The 11805-nt window shown below is 47.2% G+C and overlaps 1 pseudogene; it reads left to right on the forward strand.

The window, feature by feature from the left end:
* The first annotated feature begins 10816 nt into the window (after positions 1–10816).
* LOC129705516 (U2 spliceosomal RNA) lies at positions 10817–10929 on the forward strand (annotated as a pseudogene).
* Positions 10930–11805: the final 876 nt, after the last annotated feature.

Below are 11805 nucleotides of genomic sequence, written 5' to 3' on the forward strand. Positions count from 1 at the left end.
CATGGACTATTTACCCTCCTACCATCCGGGAGACGCTACAGGTCTCTCTGTTGCCGGACCAGCAGGTCGAGGAACAGCTTCTTCCCGGCGGCTGTCACTCTACTCAACAACGTACCTCGGTGACTGCCAATCACCCCCCCCCCCACCGGACACTCCTCCCACAGGAGAAACACTATGACTGTATACATGTAAATAGATTTATTTATTGAAATCATATTCTATGTCGCTCTTCCAGGGAGATGCTAACTGCATTTCGTTGTCTCTGTAATGTACACTGACAATGACAATTAAAGTTGAATCTGAATCTGAATCTGAATCTGAATCTGATTTGTTACCAGCCTCATTTACCAATTATAAGGTTCATTATTTTCATAGAACATTGAACAGGACAGCACAGGATAGAACATTGACCGGTGTAACACAATGTTTGTGCTGAACATGAGAAAGTTAGATTTAGCCCTAATGGGCCCGTCCCACTTACGCAACTTTTTCGGCGACTGCCGGCATCCGTCATAGGTTGTTGCAGGTCGGCAAAAATGTTCAACATGTTGAAAATCCAGCGGTGACCAGAACAAGGTACGACTCTTTGTGCGACAACTCACGACCGTACAGGCTTCACCCCGCGACATGTCGCCTGTATGGTTGTGAGTCGTCTCCTCAGTCGCCCAAAGAGTCGTAGCGCCTCTCTGGTCGCTGCTGGATTTACAACATGTTGAACATTTTTGCCAACCTGCAATGACCTATGACGAGTGCGATAGTCGCCAAAAACATTGCGTAAGTGGGACCGGCCCATTAGGGCTAACGGGATCAAGGGATACGGGGAGAAAACAGGAACGGGGTACTGATTGGGGATGATCAGACATGATCATATTGAACGGCAGTGCTGGCTCGAAGGGCCGAATGGCCTCTACTCCTGCACCTATTGTCTATGTTTCTATGATGCCATCCCTGCCTATCCACGTGCTTACCCAAAAGCAGCTTAAAGATCACAATGGTATCTGCCTCCACAACCACCCTCTGTGTTAAAATAACTTGCCCACACATCTCCATTAAACTTTGTCCCTCTCACCCTAAAGCTATGCCCTCTGTTCTATCGAGTTACTAGCCAGGGAGAAAGGTTCTGACTGTCTACCCCATCTTGTATTGTATTGTATTGTATTGTATTCAAATTTATTGTCATTGTCTCAATTTGAGACAACAAAATGAATTTCCCTTTACAGTCAGTATCATAATTTTAAAAAAATAATAATAAATAAATAATAAAACATATTAAAAATAAAATTGAAATTGAATTAAAAAAAAGCACAAACACAGAAAGTCCACGACACCATAACATAAATGGCACCAAGGTGAGGAAGGCACCATAGTCCAGCCAGCCTCCCCTCCGTGTTCATCCGTGGTCGGGGCCTTCCGAGCACCCGCAGTCGCCGCCCCGGGTGGCCCGATGTTCAGGCCCTCACGCCGGGCTGGTGGAACGCCGACGCCGAACCCTGACGGTGAGCATCCTCCTCCTCAGCGGCCCAGACCTCCTGATCAGCCGCCTCCCGCTGCCGGAGTCTGCAGCTCCTGAGTCCACAGGCCGAGCCGGGCAGAGTCGCAGGACCCCGCGCTGTCCATCAGCGCCGCCCGCGTTGGGAGCTCCGCAAACCGCAGCTCCAGGATGTCGGTGCAGCAGGTCCAGCACTCCGGGCTCCAGACGGTGACCCCCGGTAAGGCATCGCCAGCCCCGCGATGTTCCAGCGCTGTCCCGCCGCTGCTGGAGCTCCGGTCGATCTCGGCAGGAAAGGCCGCGCCAATCCAGGTAGGTAGGCCGCTGTCGGGGGAGGGGGGGGGGCGAGGACGCGACTCGAATAATAGTCGCGTCCTCACCAGGAAGCGGCTGAAGGACGGTATCCCCCGCACCGTGCCCTCTTCCCCCACATAAAAACACAAAAAAAACCACAAAAAACTCACTTTTACATAACTAAATAAACAAAAAAACAAAAAGATACCGGGCTGTAGGTGGAGGCTGCTGACACCAGCGCCACCGGAAGTACAATACATCTAAACCTCTCATTATTTTATGAACCTTCAAGTTTCCCCTCAATCTCCGACGCTCCAAGGAAAACAATCCATGTCTGTCCACCCTGTCCCTGTATCTAGTACACCTCTCAATCCCTGCAGGATCCTGGTCAAACCTCTTCTGCACCTTCTCCAAACCCTCCATAACCCTCCCTCATCTGTCTGAATGTCTGAAGAAGGGTTTCGGCCCGAAACGTTGCCTATTTTCCTTCGCTCCATAGATGCTGCTGCACCCGCTGAGTTTCTCCAGCTTTTCTGTGTAACCTTCGATTCTCCAGCATCTGCAGTTCCCTCTTTAACCCTCCATAACCCTCCCTCATCTGAAACAATTTCATTTTACATTGGCAGAACTTCAATTGTGAAACATATGTTGGTGTAGATAGCTTTTGTGTTTATGGATGATGAGAATGGATATTGTTAATGGATTAATTTAATTTAAAATGAGAATATTTAAAGACAAATGTAAAAAGGCAAAGAATGACTTTGAATGTCACGAGATATAATGCAGTTTTAATTTTGTTATTTTTAGCTTCTTGTTTCAATATCATAGATTTATTTTCTGATGTCAGTCTGAGGAATCTTTCTCAATGCATCAAAGACAACAGCTGAGAGCAATTTTAAATTTCCCATTTATGCAATCACGTTCACTTTTACAATGTAAATTTGGGTTAACAATCTCGACCAAAATATTTAATAAATGCAATACATTAACAATATTTCATGTATTTGCAGTATATTTAAAATTACCATTATAAAAGATTAAAATGAAACTAGACATAACATCCTGCCATTAAAAGCAATGAAGTGTGAATATTGCAAATTTATGTGTGAGCTAATGAAAAGCCAGGTTACCAATTGTCAAAATAATCTTGTAATGATCTGCCTTTCATGTGCTGTTTTTTGTTTGGAGATTGTGTTTATGTTGGGAAGGCAAGTCATGCTGGAAATGGAATCTATCCCCTGTTGTCATCCATTACTTTCACCATCAAACACAAGCCATTAGGAACCGTACACAAATTAAAAGGTCTCTGCATTCTGCCTCACCATCAAAGAAAGAGCTAGTTTCCCTACAGTGAAGAAGATATTCACATTTCTGACAGGGATAGAAAACAGAACATTAAAATCATCCTTGTTTTAATTCCCATTTAAATTAATTGGAAGAGTTTCATTTTATATCTAAAAATCAACTTCAGAGTTTTTGGCTGCCTTGCGCCCCACAGAATGTTAAAAGTATCATGGGTGGCACGGTGGCGCAGCGATAGAGTTGCTGCCTCACAGCGCCAGAGACCCGGGTTCCATCCCGATACGGGTGTTGTCTGTACGAAGTTTGTATGTTCTCACTGTGACCGCGTGGGTTTTCTCTGGGTGCTCCGGTTTCCTCCCACACTCCAAAGTGGGATTTGAAAACTTAGTGAATCAGATGTGGTTTGTATTGTCTTAAATGTATCATTGTTTACCAGGCACGTATACATGTATTATTGTTCACCACGTATACATGTATCATTGTCCACCACATATACATGTATTATTGTCCACGGGGCACATATACATGTATCATTGTCCACCACATATACATGTATTATTGTCCACGGGGCACATATACATGTATCATTGTCCACCACGTATACATGTATCATTGTCCACCACGTATACATGTATCATTGTCCACCACGTATACATGTATCATTGTCCACCACATATACATGTATTATTGTCCACCACATATTCACCTCCAGGCACATATACATGTATTATTGTTCACCACGTATACATGTATTATTGTTCACCACGTATACATGTATTATTGTCCACCAGGCACGTATACATGTATTATTGTCCACCACGTATACATGTATTATTGTTCACCACGTATACATGTATTATTGTCCACCAGGCACATATACATGTATTATTGTCCACCACGTATACATGTGTTATTGTTCACCACGTATACATGCATCATTGTCCACCAGGCACATATACATGTATTATTGTCCACCAGGCACATATACATGTATTATTGTCCACCACATATACATGTATCATTGTCCACCACGTATACATGTATCATTGTCCACCACATATACATGTATTATTGTCCACCAGGCACATATACATGTATTATTGTTCACCACGTATACATGTATTATTGTTCACCACGTATACATGTATTATTGTCCACCAGGCACGTATACATGTATTATTGTCCACCAGGCACGTATACATGTATTATTGTCCACCACGTATACATGTATTATTGTTCACCACGTATACATGTATTATTGTCCACCAGGCACGTATACATGTATTATTGTCCACCACGTATACATGTGTTATTGTCCACCACGTATACATGCATCATTATCCACCAGGCACATATACATGTATTATTGTCCACCACGTATATATGTATCATTGTCCACCACGTATACATGCATCATTGTCCACCAGGCACATATATATGTATCATTGTCCACCACGTATACATGTCTGTAACTAATCTGGAATTACTTGAGTGTGTTTTAAAAAAAATGCAGCATCTTTGCCCCATCCATAATCAACCTGCATCAAATAGTTTATCTTTAAATTGGTGCTGGTCAGAATGTGTCCATCTTGAATGGGTCATTATTCTGCTTAATAGTATTGAACTCACGTGATTACGGACTTCATAAACATTAAAGCAAAATCAAGTGTGCAGATTTCAGCAATAATTTAGACCAGTGGCTGTGAGAGCAGCCTTCTTGCAAGAAGGTTCAATTTTATCGTTGATTTTCAAAAATCTCTGGAACATTTGTGTGTAATTCTTCAGACCAGAACTACGTCAAGGCCACTTATAACACTTTGAAAACACAAAATTACAAATGAGGAAATGAGTGGAAAATGAACAAGCAAAACCATGGTTGCTGGTGATTGAAGTCACTGCCCGTAGCTGACTATCAGAATGCACTCAGTCACGCTCTAGACTCCATTTCAACAATGTGAAAATATTGCTAAAATACTTATTCCTTGACTTTTTGGTTCAAAAGTGTGAAGTAAGAACATTGATTTTAGTGTCAATAGAGCAACCCTTGTACCTTGTACCTTGTGGTCATCACCTCCACCAGGGACTAGACTGGAAGTTGGACAATTTTTACATTTACGGAGCCAATTAAACTACAAACCCGCACGTCTTTGGAGTGTGGGAGGAAACTGAAGATCTCGGAGAAAACCCACGCAGGTCACGGGGAGAACGTACAAACTCCGCACAGACAGCAGCCGTAGTCGGGATCGAACCCAGGTGTACGGCGCTGCATTCGCTGTAAGGCAGCAACTCTACCGCTGCGCCACCGTGACTGCCAATTAATGAACTACTATCTACCTCATTGGTGATCCTTGGACTATCTTTGATCGGACTTTACTGGTTTTAACTTGCACTAAATGGCCTCAATTGTAATCATGTATTGTCTTTCCGCTGACTGGTTAGCACCCAACAGAAGCTTTTCACTGTACCTTGGAACACGTGACAATAAACTAAACTTAACTGAACTGAACTGATATGCATTTAGTTTATGTTATAGTCTGATCCATTTCCAGAATCTAGCTTGAAAGGGTGCAACAAAAAGTTATGAGGATGTTGTCAGAATCTGTAGGCCTGAGCTAGAGTGAGAGGTTGGACAGGCGAGGAATGTATTCCTTGGAATGCAGGAGGCCGAGGGGTGACCTTATCGAGGTGTTTAGGACCATGAGGGGAATAGATAATGCAGATGCAAAGAGTATTTTACCCAGAGTAGAGGAATCAAGAACCAGAGAACATAAGTTTAAGGTGAGAGGGGAAATATGTAAGGTGGTGGGTTTATGGAATGAGCTGTCAGAGGAGGTAGTTGAGGCAGGTAATATAACAACATGTAAAAATACACTTGGACAGGTACATGGAAAGGAAAGATTTAGAGGGATATGGGCCAAATGTAGGCAGGTGGGACTAGTGTAGATTGGGCACCTTGGTCAGCATGGGCAAATTGGGCCGAAGGGCCTGTTTCCGTACTGTACAACCTTATGATGCTGTCACTGACCTCAGTCCTGTGACAATAAACCCTAAAGTGCAATTAAGGTCATAAGTGATAGGTGCAGAGTTAGCCCTTTAGGCCCATCCACCATTCAATCACGGCTGATCTATCTCTCCCTCCTAACCCCCTTCTCCTGCCTTCTCCCCATAACCCCTGACACTAACTTCCACAGTTTGTAAGAATAAAATCAGGAAGGATATTAACGAAGGGCAAAAAAAGGTTGGCGATGAAACAAGTTAGATCAGTTGTACAGGGTCCTCGTGAGACCACACCTGGAGTATTGTGTGCAATTTTGGTGTCCTAATTTGAGGAAGGATGTTATTGTTGTTGAGGGAGTGCAGCGTAGGTTCACCAGGTTAATTCCCGGGATGGTGGGACAGACATATGATGAAAGAATGGGTCGACTAGACTTGTATTCACTGGAATTTAGAAGGATGAGAGGAACATAGAAACATATAAAATAATTAAGGGATTGGACAGGCTAGTGCAGGAAACATGTTCCCCACGTTGGGGGGTCACAGTTTAAGAATAAGGGGTCGGCCATTTAGGACTGAGATGAGGAAAACCCTTTTCACCCAGAGAGTTGTGAATCTGTGGAATTCTCTGCCATAGAAGGCAGTGGAGGCCAATTCACTGGATGTTTTCAAGAGAGAGTTAGATTTAGCTCTTCGGGCTAACAGAATCAAGGGATATGGGGAGAAAGCAGGAACAGGGTACTGATTGGAGATGACCACTTTGAGTAAAACAAGAAGTGTTTTGTTTAAGTTAGAGAAACGGCGCGGAAACAGGCCCTTCGGCCCACCGAGTCCACCCTGACCAGCGATGCTCGTACACTAGTTCTATCCCAAACACACGGGATAATTGACATTTATTAAAAGCCAAGTAACCTACAAACCTGTACATCTTTGGAGAGTGGGAGGAAACCGGAGCACCCAGAGATCATCCATGCGGGGAGAACGTACAAACACTACAGACAGCAGATGTAGTCAGGATCGAACCCAGGTCTCTGGCGCTGTGAGGCAGCAACTCTACCGCTACACCATCGTGCTGGGATATCTCAATGAGTCAGGCAGCATCTCTGGAGGTAATGTCCGTGTCTATGTGAGTGGCACGATGGCGCAGCGGTAGAGTTGCTGCATCACAGCGCCAGAGACCTGGGTTCAATCCTGACCACGGGTGCTGTCTGTACAGAGTTTGTATGTTCTCCCCTTGACCGTGTGGGTTTTCTCCAGGATCTCCGGTTTCCTCCCACACTCCCAAGATGTACAGGTTTGTAGGTTAATTGGCTTGGTATCATTTTAAATTGTCCCTCGTGTATGTAAGTGTGCGTGGATCGCTGTTCGACGCGGACTCGGTGGACCAAAGGGCCTGTTTCTGCACTGTGAACTTTAAACTCCAGAGATGCTGCCAGATCGGCTGAGTAATGGTCCTGTCCCACTTAGGCGATTTTTCAGGCGACTGCCGGCAACGGTCAAGGGGAGCGCTGTCTGAATGAAATTCACACGGTGCAAAGCCAAGGTGACACCGCGATGAACAGGAAGGTTGGCGCTGTAATTAAAAGATGGGGGAGAAGGGGGGAGAAGGGGGGGGAGAAGGGGGAGAGGGGGAGAAGGGGGGAGAAGGGGGGGGGGAGAAGGGGGGAGAAGGGGGGAGATGGGGGGAGAAGGGGGGAGAAGGGGGGAGAAGGGGGGAGAAGGGGGGGAGAAGAAGGGGGGAGAAGGGGGGAGAGGGGGGGGAGAAGGGGGAGAAGGGGGGAGAAGGGGGGAGAAGGGGGGAGAAGGGGGGAAGAAGGGGGGAGAGGAGGGGGGAAGGGGGAGAAGGAGGGAGAAGGGGGGATGGGGGAGAGGAAGGGGGGAGAGAGGGGGGGGGGGGGGGGAAGGGGGGAGAAGGGGGGGGGGGGAAGGGGGAGAGAGGGGAGGGAGATGGGGGGAGAAGGGGGGAGAGATGGGGGAGAAGGGGGAGATGGGGGAGATGGGGGAGATGGGGGGAGATGGGGGGAGAAGGGGGGAGAAGAAGGGGGAGAAGGGGGGAGAAGGAGTGGAGTTTAAGACGTTAGAGATACACGGCTGTGAAGCTCGGTGGACATTTAACATTACCGGTCCGTTATCCTTGTTTCTGAAAACTACTGCTTACGTTTTTTTCCCCAACGAGCCAATGAACTTCACTGATCAGCACCGGCTACAACCTACGACAACCTTCGACCTCCTGGCGACCCGCCTACGGCACGAGAATTCTCGCTACTCTCCACGGCGGCTTCATTCTAGTCGGTGCTAATTCTTCAACATGTTGAAACATTCACGGCGACCATAATGAGGCCGCGACTAGTTCCCAGAATGCGGGAACTCCTCACGACCATGAAGGCGACTCCCCGGCAACCACCCGGCAACCACCCCCGCGGACATGTAGCGATCGCATAGTCTCCTGCAGTCGCCTAAATGGTCGCCTAAGTGGGACGGGCCCTTTACTCCAGCACTTTATGTCCTTTTTCAGTAAACCAGCATTCTGTCCTTTGTCTGGACATCCTTCCTGTAAATGGATGACCACAACTGCACAGACCACTCTGTGTGGTCTCATTAACGACTTGTACAGCTGTTATGTGACATCCCAACTCCTGTACTCATGCTCTGACCAATGAATCAGAATTAAAGGACGTTCCTTTAGGAAGGAGATGAGGAGGAATGTCTTGAGTCAGTGGATATTTTTAAGGCAGAGATCAATAGATTCTTGATTAATGCGGGTGTCAGGGGTAACGGGGAAAAGGCAGGAGAATGGGGTTAGGAGGGAGAGATGGATAGGCCATGATTGAATGGTGGAGTAGACTTGATGGGCTGAATGGCCTAATTCTACTACTATTCCTTATGACCTTATGAAGGCAAGTGTGTCAAATGCTGCCTTCATCTATCTATCTATCTATCTATCTATCTATCTATCTATCTATCTATCTATCTATCTATCTATCTATCTATCTATCTATCTATCTATCTATCTATCTATCTATCTATCTATCTAGCCAGTTTGGGGGACTAGGCCCCTGCTGGGTTCTACCACACCCCCAAGGGCCCCACCACTGCCTCTGTAAGGTCTGCCTTGGTTTAACGTCAATATACATGTTGCCTCGCACGTGTGTGTGCGGCACGGTGGCGCAGCGGTAGAGTTGCTGCCTTGCAGAGACCCGCGTTTGATCCTGACCGCAGGTGCTGTCTCTATGGAGTTGGCACATTCTGCCTGTGACCTGTTTGGATTTTCTCCGGGTGCTCCGGTTTCCTCCCACACTCCAAAAACGTACAAGTTTGTAGGTTAATTGGCTTTGGTAAAAAATCATAATTTCCCCCTAGTGTGTGCAGCGTAGTGCTAGTGTGCGCAGCATAGTGCTAGTGTGCTAGTGTGTGCAGCATAGTGCTAATGTGTGCAGCATAGTGCTAGTGTGAGCAGCATAGTGCTAGTGTGAGCAGCATAGTGCTAGTGTGAGCAGCGTAGTGCTAGTGTGAGCAGCATAGTGCTAGTGTGAGCAGCATAGTGCTAGTGTGTGCAGCATAGTGCTATTGTGCGCAGCATAGTGCTAGTGTGCGCAGCATAGTGCTAGTGTGTGCAGCATAGTGCTAGTGTGTGCAGCATAGTGCTAGTGTGTGCAGCATAGTGCTAGTGTGTGCAGCATAGTGTTAGTGTGCGCAGCATAGTGCTAGTGTGTGCAGCATAGTGCTAGTGTGTGCAGCATAGTGCTAGTGTGCGCAGCATAGTGCTAGTGTGCTAGTGTGCGCAGCATAGTGCTAGTGTGCTAGTGTGTGCAGCATAGTGCTAGTGTGCGCAGCATAGTGCTAGTGTGCGCAGCATAGTGCTAGTGTGTGCAGCATAGTGCTAGTGTGCTAGTGTGCGCAGCATAGTGCTAGTGTGCTAGTGTGTGCAGCATAGTGCTAGTGTGAGCAGCATAGTGCTAGTGTGAGCAGCATAGTGCTAGTGTGCAGGGTGATCGCTGGACGCTGCAGACTTTGTGGCCAATGGGCCTGTTTGCTCGCTGTATCTCTAAACTAAACTAAGCTAGCGGTGAAATTGGACCCTGGGGCTGTTTACCAAAGCGCTGGACACTGATATCATAATGTGGGCGTTTGGATTATGAATGTCCACTGGCTTGGTTCAGCAAATTGAACGTCCAGGAGCAGAAAAGACAGCAAAAAGTTGTGACCACTGCCCAGTCCACCAGTTCTGACCTCCCCACCACAAAAGCATCTTTCGAAGTCGCTGCCTCAAAAAGGCTGCCAACATCATCAAAGATCCACACGATCCTGGCCACCCACTCATCTCACCATTGCCATCGGGAAGAAAGTACAGGAGCCTGAAAACTGTAACATCCAGGTTCATGAACAGCTTCTTCCCTTCAGCCATCAGACTATTAAACACTACAGCAAATAAACTCTGAACTACAACTAACTATTATTATTATTGCACTATATCTGTTATTTGAGTATGTGTGTGTGTAGATATATTCACACTGAACTTTTTCTTCTCCCATTATGTACTATGTTTACATATTGTGTTGCGCTGCAGCAAGCAAGAATTTCATTGTCATATCTGGGACACATGACAATAAAACACTCTTGGGTGTACTGGGACAGCCTGGCTGTGCAGTGAGTTCCCAGTAAAGACCTCTACTCTTTCACCAATCTGATTCTACTTTATATACGCCCACCGCACCTTGATGGAGGATGTATGAGCTGAACGCTTCTGGGCCTTGTGGCTAAGATCAAGTGTAATATCTGTTCTTATCAGGACGAGCGTCAGGGGTAAAAGAGAACACCTGTTCTTATTAGAACATTGAACGGGACTATCTGTTCTTGTTAAGGTGGGGAGGAAGCTGGAGCTGTGGAGGCAACGCTCCCTCTCCATAACGTGGGGAAACTGTGGTCATCAGGTGTGAGGTGCTCTCGGGTTTGCTGTACTTGGCACAAGTGTGGCCTGTCCCTCCCTCCTACGCCACGGGGATCACGCGGGCCGTCTTCCAGTTCATCTAGGGGTCGAGGATGGACCGGGTGCGACGGGTCACAATGTACAAGTCGGCAGACAACGGGGGTAAAAGCGTGCCCAACGTCGCCCTCACCCTGATGGCCACCTTTGTGTGTGGCTGCATCAGGCGGAGTGTAGAGCCAAGGCACGTGGGCACTAAGTGTCACTACCTGCTGAGGTTCTACCTGTCCCCGGTGTTGCGAAGGATGGGCCTGGCGCAGATGCCACGCAATGTGCCAGTCAGCTGGACATTGCTGCCCCATCTGTCGTCTGTGGAAAGCTTCTTCCGGACCAACACCTTTGACCACAAGTCCATCGGGCAGTGGTCAGCACGGAATGTCCTGCAGGCACTGCAGGGAAAGGACTCGATGGATCCGGTGGCGTGGTTCCCAGAGCAGACTGCCCAGCTTGTCTGGCAAAATGCCTCATCGCCAGAACTGACCAACAAGCACCAAGACCTGGCTTGGCTGGCGGTGAGGGGAGCCCTCTCAGTTAGATCCTTCCTGCACCGTCGGAACCTCACCACCAGCTCACGCTGCCCCCGGGACGGTTGCGGTGGAGAGGAGACGGTTGCCCACCTCTTTGCAGAGTGTGGGTTTGCAAAAAGAGTCTGGAGAGGTATGCAAGGGTCCCTGGAACGATTTATCCCGAACAGCTCCGTCACAGAGGACTCTGTGATTTACGGACTGTTCCCAGGGACACA

This window comes from Leucoraja erinacea, chromosome 17 (assembly GCF_028641065.1).
Source record: "Leucoraja erinacea ecotype New England chromosome 17, Leri_hhj_1, whole genome shotgun sequence".
Taxonomy (NCBI): Eukaryota; Metazoa; Chordata; class Chondrichthyes; order Rajiformes; family Rajidae; genus Leucoraja; species Leucoraja erinaceus.